This window comes from Zingiber officinale, chromosome 2B (assembly GCF_018446385.1).
Source record: "Zingiber officinale cultivar Zhangliang chromosome 2B, Zo_v1.1, whole genome shotgun sequence".
Lineage (NCBI taxonomy): Eukaryota > Viridiplantae > Streptophyta > Magnoliopsida > Zingiberales > Zingiberaceae > Zingiber > Zingiber officinale.
The window spans coordinates 155,238,625-155,250,205 of NC_055989.1; positions in this window are offsets into that span (position 1 = coordinate 155,238,625).

Sequence of the window (11,581 nt, forward strand, 5' to 3'; positions counted from 1 at the left end):
ATTTAGATTTTTCTCATGTTAACTAACTATTGGGCTTCTGATCACCAAGTGTTTGATCAACCGTGACTCATTTAAACTTTCTTCTTCTCATGTCAGCTCCTTGTTGGACTTTTGATCACCAAGTGTTCGGCCCACAGTGACCCACTTGGACTTCTCGTCTTCGTGTTAACTTCCTATTGATCTTTCGATCACCAGGTGTTTGTTAACCGTGACCCACTTGGACTTTTCTCGCCTCATGCCAATGCCATGTTGAACTTCCGATATCTTCAAGTATCTGATCAATTTTAACCAACTTGACTTCTCGTACCAACTCGGGGTTGGACTTCTAACATAGTCAAGTATTCGATGAATCTTGACCTACTTGACTTCTTGTGGCAATTCCATATTGGACTTCTGACATCATCAAGTATCCAGTCAACCTTGACTTCTTCTTCACTATCAAATATCTAATCAACCTTAAACTACTTGTCATCTTACTAACATATTGATCAAACATTGAAATCCAAATTCAAGTCAACTTAAGCTTAGTCAGCCTGATCAACCTTAATCTGAGGTCTATTGCACCAATAATCTCTCCCTTTTTAATATTTGACAATATGTTTAAGTTAAGCTAACTCATTAGCCCAAATTTCCTTCTTCATCATTCTTCTCATGCTAAAGCATGAATAACGGTTTCTTATCTTAAACTCTTCATTCTCCATCTTTGGCACATATCAAAATTTTTTTCTCGAGATCCATTCATCTTAAACTTCCAATATCACAATAGGGGTTCCCTAATTTCTTATGGCTGAGTAATTCGTAAAGGTTAGGGTATTCAGGTAGAAGGAAGAGATGTGGTATAACAATTAAAGCTTAATTTCCCAGCCTGACATTAATAGATGTCTTTCTTTAAAATCTGTACTTAATAAATTTCAACTGTTGATCAGTTATAGTTAAGTATGGAAGCATGTCTAGCGAATTGCAACTGTTGATCAGTTATAGCGAAAACATGAACTGATATAGTATCTTATCTACTTGTTTCTGGTAAGAATTTCTATGGTAATAAGGCGACCGAGGAACGACGAGTGGATTGCAAAAGAACAGGTCCTAACTTGGTTATAAAGGCAGGAAGCCTAGAGTAAAACCAAGGGCACACCTGTTTAAGCAAGAAAACTTTTAGAACCTCCTAAGCTGTAAGCTATAGAAAATATCTAATCAGAAATCCGTAGTAAATGTCAAAACACTGGGAAGAACAAATACAAAAATGGTACACCAAATCTCACACTTCAAACCTTGAATACCTTGACCTTGCTCAAAAACAAGAACAACCAACCGAAAGAGAATTAGCTCACAACCTGTCTGTAATCTATGATAGAATCTGTTTATCCTGTTGAGTACATCTAAAAAATTTTAAGCAACTCCAGGAACAAATAGATTCGTTGAAACTTGAAAATCAAAAGCTAGGAAAGACAGTAGAATATTTAACACAAGAGGTAGTTCAGAATAAACCTCTTACTGAAAGACAATTGAAAGAAATAATCTTGAAGACCATAGAAAGACCCAAACAAATTGAGGAACAAGCTTTAAAACTATCTGAGGAATTGAGTAAAAAACTAAGCAGGGTTGAAAAACGACTGCAGAAGGTAGAAACTTGGGTTTCTACATGAGCTTTATAAATACTCAAGCAACAACCTCTTACAAAGAAGCCTTACAAGCAACAGAGGGAATAGAATCACCAGCCTTAGGATTTTGCAAACCATCTGAATATAAGGGAGGCATAAGCAATAACATTGCCCTTATTAAACAAGCAAATACCCAGATCCAGTTACTTGTGACAATTTTGGAAAAACTTGAAAGTTTAGAGGAGCGTGTTAAAAAGCTTGAGACAAAGATAGTCCCTCAACAACCACAACCTTTGCCTGAAAATATAATTCAGAGCCTTACAGAAAGAATTAAAACTCTTTCCATTCAAGAAAAACCAAAAGAAGAAAAGGGCAAGTTAAGGGTTTTCACTGATCCATTTGTAATATTAAAGGAAGAGAAGGCTAAACTCAAGAAATGACTACCCAGACTTCAAATCCTCCTGTTACAACCCTTACAAGAGTAGCTGAAGAAGCACCCTTATTTGAAGACCAGGTCAAAGAATATCGTCAAAATCAAAGACGACGATATAATGTTCAAAGAAGAATTCAAAGAATAACTAGAAGGCTCACTGGAGGAAGATTTCAAAATTCTCTAGAGCAACAGCTTGACCCCCAGGTGCAGTTAAGACTATCTATGCAGGAAAGAGCAGCAATAGTCCCTGCTGAAGTTCTCTATCATTCCAGAAGAGATGATATGCACCATCGAGTTTATATGCACAGGTCTGAAGAAGCTATGCTGGTTACTAATAATCAAGTTGATAGAGCTTTTGTTCAACCGGAAAGCTTTATTCAACTACAAAGAAGTGGTATGCGATTTTTACATATGGGAGTTATTCAAGTTCGAATACAAATCCTCCATCGACAAGAAGAAGGAACCCTTGCATTAATAATCTTCCGAGATAATAGATGGCAAGGAGATCAATCCATATTTACAACTATGGAAGTTGATCTAACTCACGGAAGTCAGTTAGTATATGTAATTCCTGAGACTATGCTAACAATTTCTGACTTCTACCAGAATATTCAAGTTTCCATCCTTACAAGGGGCTATGAGAATTGGCGAAATGGTGAGGCAAACTTATTAATCACTCGAGGATTAGTAGGAAGACTGTCAAATACCCCAAATGTTGGCTTCGCCTATAACATACAAAATGTTGTGGATTATTTAACAAGTCATGGTGTTCGAGCCCTTCTTGGACCAAGATACAACACCAGAGATATTCAAGGACATAATTGGGTAATACGACAATCAATGGTAAGAGTACCAATGCAGCCTACGGAGGTAAATACAAGAAACCTTCTAGATGGAAGTATTTCCTTACAATTTGATACTTACCAACCTGCTACAACATCTTCACCAGTACGATATAATTCTAAAGATGAAGAAATTTTATCTGATGAAGAAGAGATTACTAATCATACTATTGCAGTACTGGTAGAGGACACAATAGAAACAGAGGAACTATTAGTTCAAAGACTCACTCCTACAGCATTACTACCACAACGAAAAAGTCAAGGAGCTGCGGGCTATGATATTGCTGTTGACCAAGAATACAATTTGATAGCACAGAAACAAATGAGTCTTACAACAGGGATATGTATTCAAGTTCCCAAAGGAACTTATGCACGGATTGCTTCAAGATCTTCATATGCACTTCAAGGTATCATAATTATGGGAGGAGTAATTGATTCTGATTATCGAGGTGAAGTCAAAATCCTGGCTTACAATTCTTCTGATGCTGACATTTATATTAAAAAGCAAACGTTTGTTGCACAATTAATTCTGGAAAGAATTTTAACCCCATCAGTAAGGGAAGTGACTTTATTACAAAATACACAACGAGGAGGTCAAGGCTTTGGATCTACCACAATACAGGTATGTTCCAAAAACAGAGCAAACCCTTTATGTTCTGGGTGTTATTACTGCTGCAGTGATGAAGATTGCGCTCAAGAATATGATTTCTATGTGCAACCGGAACGACCTAGCAAAGGTAAAACTCTTGTAGCACAAGAAGAGCAAATAGAAAAACAAGCCCGAAGAAGACATGTGGTGCAGTATAAATTATTTGAAGAGGAAGCCTATCAAAATCTTATTTGTGGCCCAAAGTCATTACCATTAGCACAAGCTGCGAGACAATTACGAAGCTCCAGGGAGTATCGACAACAACTACAGATATTGCATTCCCCCCCTCCCCCTTAACACTGAGTCCTCGCAGTCCTCTAGTTCTACACAATTTTTAGCTGTTTTTAATGATTCTGACACTGATGATGATAATTACCTTCAGTATCTTGCTTTACAAGATATACCATCTACCTCTGAGGAAGAATTCATCAACCCCTTTGCGAAAGGTGGTGGGGATGCATTATTGCTGCTTCAACAATTTCCAATCCTAAAGATGACTGGGTTTCAGAATACCCTCAATTACAACAGCTACAGGAGACTATTTACTCTCAAGAAGCGGCCTCAAATTATCAACCTCCTGCTGATACCACTATGAATCCGATAGGTATCCTCCCAATCGGCAGACCAAGGAAGAGCCGGTAAGTCTTGCGCCCCCAAGAGAGCCACGAGGGACATTCAAGAGAAAAGAAACTTCTGAATGGTGGAACTTACCTACTGCACATCAACAAACAGGGGCAATACTCACTCTACCAACACAACTAAATAGAATTGAAGACGTATTCTTGAGATGGGAAGCTATCACAAAAAATGTTGTGGCCTTGCAAAATTTCACTGATACTCAAGATAAGGCAGAATTTATTGAAAACTTACTGGGAGAAGCAGAAAGATTAACCTGGATACAATGGAGGATGACTTATCCAAATGAGTATCAAGAATTGATCAATGCCAGTGAAGGCAGAAATGGAACTCAGAATATTATCTCCCAAATCAGAAGAATATTTCTTCTTGAAGATCCATTTCAAGGATCAACCGATATGCATGACAGAGCTTACAGAGATTTGGAAAGATTATCCTGCTCCCAGGTAAAAGATATTATTCCATTTATGAATGAATATATGAATCTTGCTGCCAAGACAGGAAGGCTATTCACAGGGCCAGAATTGTCTAAAAAATATTGGCTTAAATTACCTGGAGACCTCGGACGAAGGATAAAAGCGGCATTTGATGAAAAATATCAAGGCAATACCATGGGGGTACACCCAAGGGTAATATTTACATACAAATACTTAGAAGAAGAATGCAAAAAGGCGGCATTCAGCAAATCTCTCAAAGGTCTGACCTTCTGAAGCCAAATTCCAATTCCTGGCTATTATCAGAGTCTAAAGAGAAAGTACGGAGTAAGGAAGTCAACAACTTACAAGGGCAAACCTCATCAATCTCATGCCCGCATTGAAAAGAAGAAGCATCTTATCAGAAACAAAAAATGTAAGTGCTTTTTATGTGGAGAGGAAAGACATTTTGCTAGGGATTGCCCAAAGGAGTACAAAAACATTAAGAGGGTGGCCATATTTGAAGGGTTAGAACTCCCGGAGGATTATGAAATTCTCTCAGTCAAAGAAGGAGAAGAGCAATCTGATGCTATTTATAGTATTTCTCAAAATGAAGACCACCAGGCTAATTCTATCCTCAGTCCAGAATTTTTATGTGTGTTTATCGAACATACCAATACTTACATGATAGGAAAATCTGGAGGATGGCAACCTATGGTCCGAGTTCCCAAAATACAACATGATTGAAATCATATATGGGAGATTAATGGTGAAATAAATCCTCAATATCAGAAGTGTACATGTTGCAAGAGAGAGACCATGAAGAAACACCGAATACATTGTAGTTCTTGCAATATCACTTCCTGCAGAATGTGCACTTGAAATTACTTTGATATGGTAATACCAGTTGACAGGTCAGTCCCTATACCATTTGTTCCGCAGAATCTAATACAGGAACAACAAAATTACATTTTATGGGCAAAAACAGAAATAGAAAGATTACAACAAGAAATAGCAAGAATCCAATCCCTTGCATAACATCAGCAGAATATTCTTCGGCAAGAATTCAATAAAGAAAAAGAAGAAATTCTTAGAAATGCAAGTGTAGATAAGCTCGAAGTTGACACCGAAAATGAAGAGCTTAAGCTCAGAAATGATGCCCTAGAACTTGAGAATGCTGATCTCAAGAAGATACTTCAAAGGAATAGTGTACCAGAAGACTATGATGCCGAAGAGGAAGTTAATGTTCTTATTGACTCAGGGAGAGAAAAAGTATTTTCTGTAGAAGAAGCTCAGCAACCTAAGAAAAGAAGTAATGGGTTATTTAACCTAATAGTTGAGCTGGACATTCCGGGAATCGAAAAATTCAAAGTAAATGCTATTCTAGATACAGGAGCAACCACGTGCTGTATAGATCAAGTATCCATACCACCTCTAGCTATTGAAGATAATACTTTTGTTGTAAATTTCAGTGGAGTCAACTCCAAGACAACAGCTAATAAGAAGCTGAAGTACGGAACTATGAGGATAGGAGAACACAACTTCAAGATACCCTATACATATGCGTTCCCCCTTACACTTGGAGGTAACATAGCTATGATCCTTGGTTGCAATTTTATTAGAGCTATGTATGGAGGTGTCAGGATTGAAGGAGATGAAGTGACTTTCTACAAGAACGTCACCACTATAAAGACTCAGCAAACAGTCCCTGAGGTAGCTGCACTTGAAGAACTTGAATTAGAAGAAGAAGAATATTATCAGATTCAAGAACAGGTTTGCACCTGGACACCCAGTCAAAATTTAACTGATTTCATCAAAGACTTAACAGATACTGGTTATATTGGTGAAAATCCAATGAAATATTGGGCCTCTAACAAGATTCTTTGCAGCTTAGATATGAAAAACCTTGATCTTGTGATAGAGGACAGACCCCTTAAGCATGTTACACCAAAGATGCAGGATTCCTTTAGACATCATATTGAGGCATTACTAAAGCTGAAAGTTATCCGGCCAAGTAATAGCAAACACAGAACAACCGCAATTATTGTTTATTCTGGAACAACAGTAGATCCGAGAACTGGTCAAGAAAAGAAAGGAAAAGAAAGAATGGTATTCAACCACAAAAGATTGAATGATAATACGCACAAAGACCAGTACAGCCTACCTGACATTAATACAATTATTCAAAGGGTTGGAAGGAGCAAAATTTATTCAAAATTTGATTTGAAAAGTGGATTTCATCAGGTTGCAATGAGCCCTGAATCTATTCCATGGACAACCTTTTGGGTTCCAGATGGGCTCTATGAATGGCTTGTTATGCCATTTGGTCTTAAGAATGCTCCTGCTGTGTTTCAAAGAAAAATGGATTTTTGTTTTAAAGGTACAGAACAATTTATAGCAGTATATATTGATGATATTCTTGTTTTCTCAGAAACGGAAGCAGAGCATCAGAACCATCTTCAAACACTTTTTCAAATTTGCAAGAAAAATGGGCTCATCCCAAGCCCAACAAAAATGAAAATAGGAAGCCCTACTATTGAGTTCCTCGGAGCAACTATTGGTCACTCAAAAGTTAAGCTACAGCCTCATATTATATCTAAAGTAGCTGACTTCAAAGATGAAGAATTGCAAACAACTAAGGGGCTCAGGTCATGGCTCGGACTTCTGAATTATGCCAGATCTTATATCCCTAATATGGGAAAAATCATAGGCCCTTTGCATTCCAAAACATCACCAACAGGGGAAAAGAAAATGAATTCCCAAGATTGGATGTTGGTAAGGCAAATTAAGAAACTAGTCAGAAACCTCCCAGATTTGACAATCCCTCCAGCCTCTTGCTATATTATAATTGAAACGGACGGTTGCATGGATGGATGGGGAGGAATCCTCAAATGGAAGCCCCAGAAATTTGACTCCCCAGCTTCAGAGTTAATCAGTGCATATGCTAGCGGAAATTTTTTCCCACCAAAGTCCACTATTGATGCAGAAATTCATGCTGTAATGAACAGTCTGAATAATTTCAAGATTTACTATCTTGATAAAGAAGAAGTATTAATTCACACTGACTGTCAGGCAATAATTAGCTTCTTCAACAAATCTGCTCAAAATAAACCATCAAGGGTTCGGTGGATAGCATTCACAGATTTCATTACGGGGCTAGGAATAACTGTTCGCTTTCAGCACATTGAAGGTAAAGATAACACCTTAGCTGACGCATTATCTCGCCTTGTTTGTTCCATGACAAGTACATGGCATCCTCAAGACAAAGACTTAACTATTCTAGCCTAAGTGGAGGAAATCTCGAAGCAACTAACACAGAAGCCCAGTATCAAAGCATCCCAACAGTTAAGGGACCTTATCGACTGTTGGATCAATATGAATCACTTACCCAAGGAAGAAGCCCAAATCTTGAATTCCTTGGGCCTGGAGAAAAAGAGCTCAGAACCCACCTGGAAGACATCGAATGGACTGCAGCATCCCACGTCCTCAATCACATATGGGAGCTCAAGCTTATCCTCAACGCTAAAGAAAAAGACTTTTATTACAGAGGACAGTACAACAAGGGCCTTTACTTTAAAGATGCCCTTCCAAAAGTGATAAAGACAAAAGAAGCATTATTGGACCTCTTTATTCGGGCACAGAACATCGTGCAACGAGTAAAGGACACACCACCTTAGAAAACGGAGCGTAATGGACCCAAAGAATCCAAAAGGAAATCTATCTTTATCAGAAATGTGGATTGAGCCTCGGGGAGCCATCCACCTGTCTATAAAGAAGATACTTCCTCATTAAGTATTCTAGACTTAGTTGTAAAGGTCTAGACTTAACTGTAAAGGCAACTAGTGTGTGAAATAATTGGGGAAGAAAAACAAAAGAGATAAGAACCCGTGAATGTTGATGGAGCCCAATGAGCACCCAGTTCACGCTTCAGACTCTCTTAAGTTTTTCTATATAAATGCAACCCAAGCTCATTGCTGGACACACATCGCACTTCGATACAAGTACAACTTTGAGATCTGATATTTGATTTTGTAAGTCTTTATAACCTTAGTCTTGTAATTTCTAAGTTCTCTTTATTACATTATCTAAGTTTGCAAGACCGTTCTATGTATATCACGCCTTTTTTTGGTATCGACGACGCCTACTCTAAGATCGAGACCTTTCGGACTTATTGATGGGTAATCTACTAAATTCTCTATCAGTAAACTCCCGATAGAGAAATTGAATACTAGAAGACTATAGGATAGCGTAACAAGCTACACTTCCTTTAAGCAAATATGAAAAAAAATTAACTTAGTCACCAACACTGAAGATGGAAATCTGGATACGCTCGTGTGATGGTGTTAGTCTTCTAGCAGCGATCGGGCGCAGTGGAGTAGTAGTGTAATTGCAGTGTGAAGACAAAGTAGCAGAACAATCGTTTGAGCTCGTATGAAAGTTTTGTTTGAAGTACTATTCGAACAAGGCATTTAAAGAGTGTTGAGGGCGCCTCCAACCTCATCTGAGACGCTTCCAACCTCAAATCTGATTATGTAATCTTCTGCCGCTTATATGCTCTGATGCCTGCAGTTTCTATCCGTGCGAGGGTGCTTCGAAGCGCTTTGAGGTACCCCTAATGCACTTCCGAGGCACCTTCAGTGTATTCTAGGGTGCCTCCTCATAGCGCAAACTTTATCTCTGTGAGGACGCTTTCATTCGAGCTCCAAGGAATTGATGACTAGTAATGGTGCATGCATTACTCTGCGGTGGATGCATGATAGTTGATGGATATGAAGATATGCAAGCTCAAGTTGACATCTAATTTATGTCTAATTTGTTGGATCGAGACCGCGCTAGAGGGGGGGGGGGTGAATAGCGCTCGTGGCTAAAATCGTTCGATTATCGGAATCGTAAAACGTAAGAGTTAATGCAGCGGAAATTAAGTTAAGAGACACAGACACGAAGGAGTTACTTCGTTCGGAGCCTAAGGCGACTCCTACTCGAAGGCCCGCGATCCTTGATCGCTTACGGTGGGCAACAACTATAAATCCGTTAAATAGTTACAGATTGCAAGTACAATAACTAATAAAATATACCAACAACAATGTAGAATCGAAAAGACTGAGCTCCGGGTCGTCGGGGTGTACTTGCAGCACTTCAGGATGGTCGTATTCGCAGCACGTTGCAGAAGATTGCTTTTGAAAGTTGTTCTATTGAAGCTGCACCTCAACCCTCCTTTTATATGTGGTTCCGGGCGCCTGGATCCCTTCCAGGCGCCTGGAGTGTGATGTGGCCAACCAACCAGGATGCTCTATGTGGCGAAGTCGCGCAGGGGATAAACTTTGGTCCCGGGCGCCCGGACCTGTTCCGAGCGCCCGGACACTCTTTTTCCAGCAGGTTCCTCACCTGCAAACAAAGGTTAGTCCGAGCAAAATACCCTGCAAGACAGTGTTAGAATATGATAAAACATAGTAAGGAATAAACGATAGTCTTCGGACTGTCCGAGTCTGACTTTGGATTTCCATCCGGAAACCCTAGGTCGACCCGACACCTACTGTTCCCTCTATGGGGAACGCGTCCTCACCTACTCCCCTCAGGAGAGATTACCTGATGCCAGTCCGGTCCTCCAGACCGACTGGACTTTCCGCCTAGGGTTACCACCCCCTAGGACCTAGGGTTGCCGCCCCTTAGGGTTTTCCTCCACCTAGGGTTACCGCCCCCTAGGACCTAAGGTTGCCGCCCCTTAGGGTTTTCCTCCACCTAGGGTTACCGCCCCCTAGGACCTAAGGTTGCCTCCCCTTAGGATTTTCCTTCACCTAGGGTTAAGATAACAAGGAATCTTAACTTTGAATCCCTTTGCCATTATCAAAACTGAGGTTCGATCATCGGATGCTTACTGCACCAACAATCTCCCCCTTTTTGATTATGGCAACCGAAATTCAAAGTTAAGAAAAAATGCAATAAAGATACGCATAAATAAGCACAGGCATAAATAAAGCATAGGCACATTCACAACAAAATTTTCGTTTTAATTTTAATTTATAATATTCTTTGAATTTCTTCCTACTCTCCCCCTTTGCCATATATCAAAATACCCAAGAGAGTGAAGAAAATCTGGGCCTTAGCTTAACTTTCAAAGATAATTATCAATCTTATCTTCCAATCTTTTAATTTACTTTTGATAAACACTTAGTTTTTCTTGTAAGACTTTTAGATAGGTGAAATCATAATTTTGAAAGCAAAATTCTTCCTTTAGTTTGAGAGATACTTTTAGCTGAGATAAAGTTATTTTGTCTTTAAATAGTAACTTAGCAAATTTTTGTGATTTCAAAAAGATTTAGTTTTTTTTTTTTAAAAAAAAAAATTGTTTTGATGAAATTTCGAGAATGCTTTGGAAAATACTTAGCATTTTCAGCAGAACTTAGCATTTGAAGACTCAAAATCACTCCCCCTTAATTAATGCCTTAATAAATTTTTGAGTTCAGGAGTTCAAGCATGAGAGGTTAAAAAATTATTTTCCTAATTTTCCATCTCAGTCATTCTAGATTAACAAGCATGTTTAGCATATGAGTGAGTGTGAGATGCAGTTTACTTTAATTTACAACATTGAAAATATCAATTAGAATTCCAAATAAGTGACAATTATTTTGAAGATTTAAAAATTAATTGAGTTTAGAATTTCAAAGAATTTAATAACTTCTGAAAAGGGTTTTGAAATTAATTTTTCAGAGGATATTACAAATGATTTTTCAAATAATTTTTTAAGTAGTTTTGAAATAATTTTGAAATTAATTTTTCAAGGAATTTTTCAAATGATTTTGAAATGATCATTTTTCTAATGATTTTACAAATAACTTTTTAAGTTTTAAAAGATTTTTACAAGATTCTTCAAATAATTAAGTTTTTAAAAGATTTTTAAAATAATTTTTCAAAGATTTTTCTAATAATTTTTAAATGATTTCTTAAAATATTTTTCAAATAAATTTTAAAAGAATTTTGAAATTAAGTTTTGAAATGATTTTGAAAAG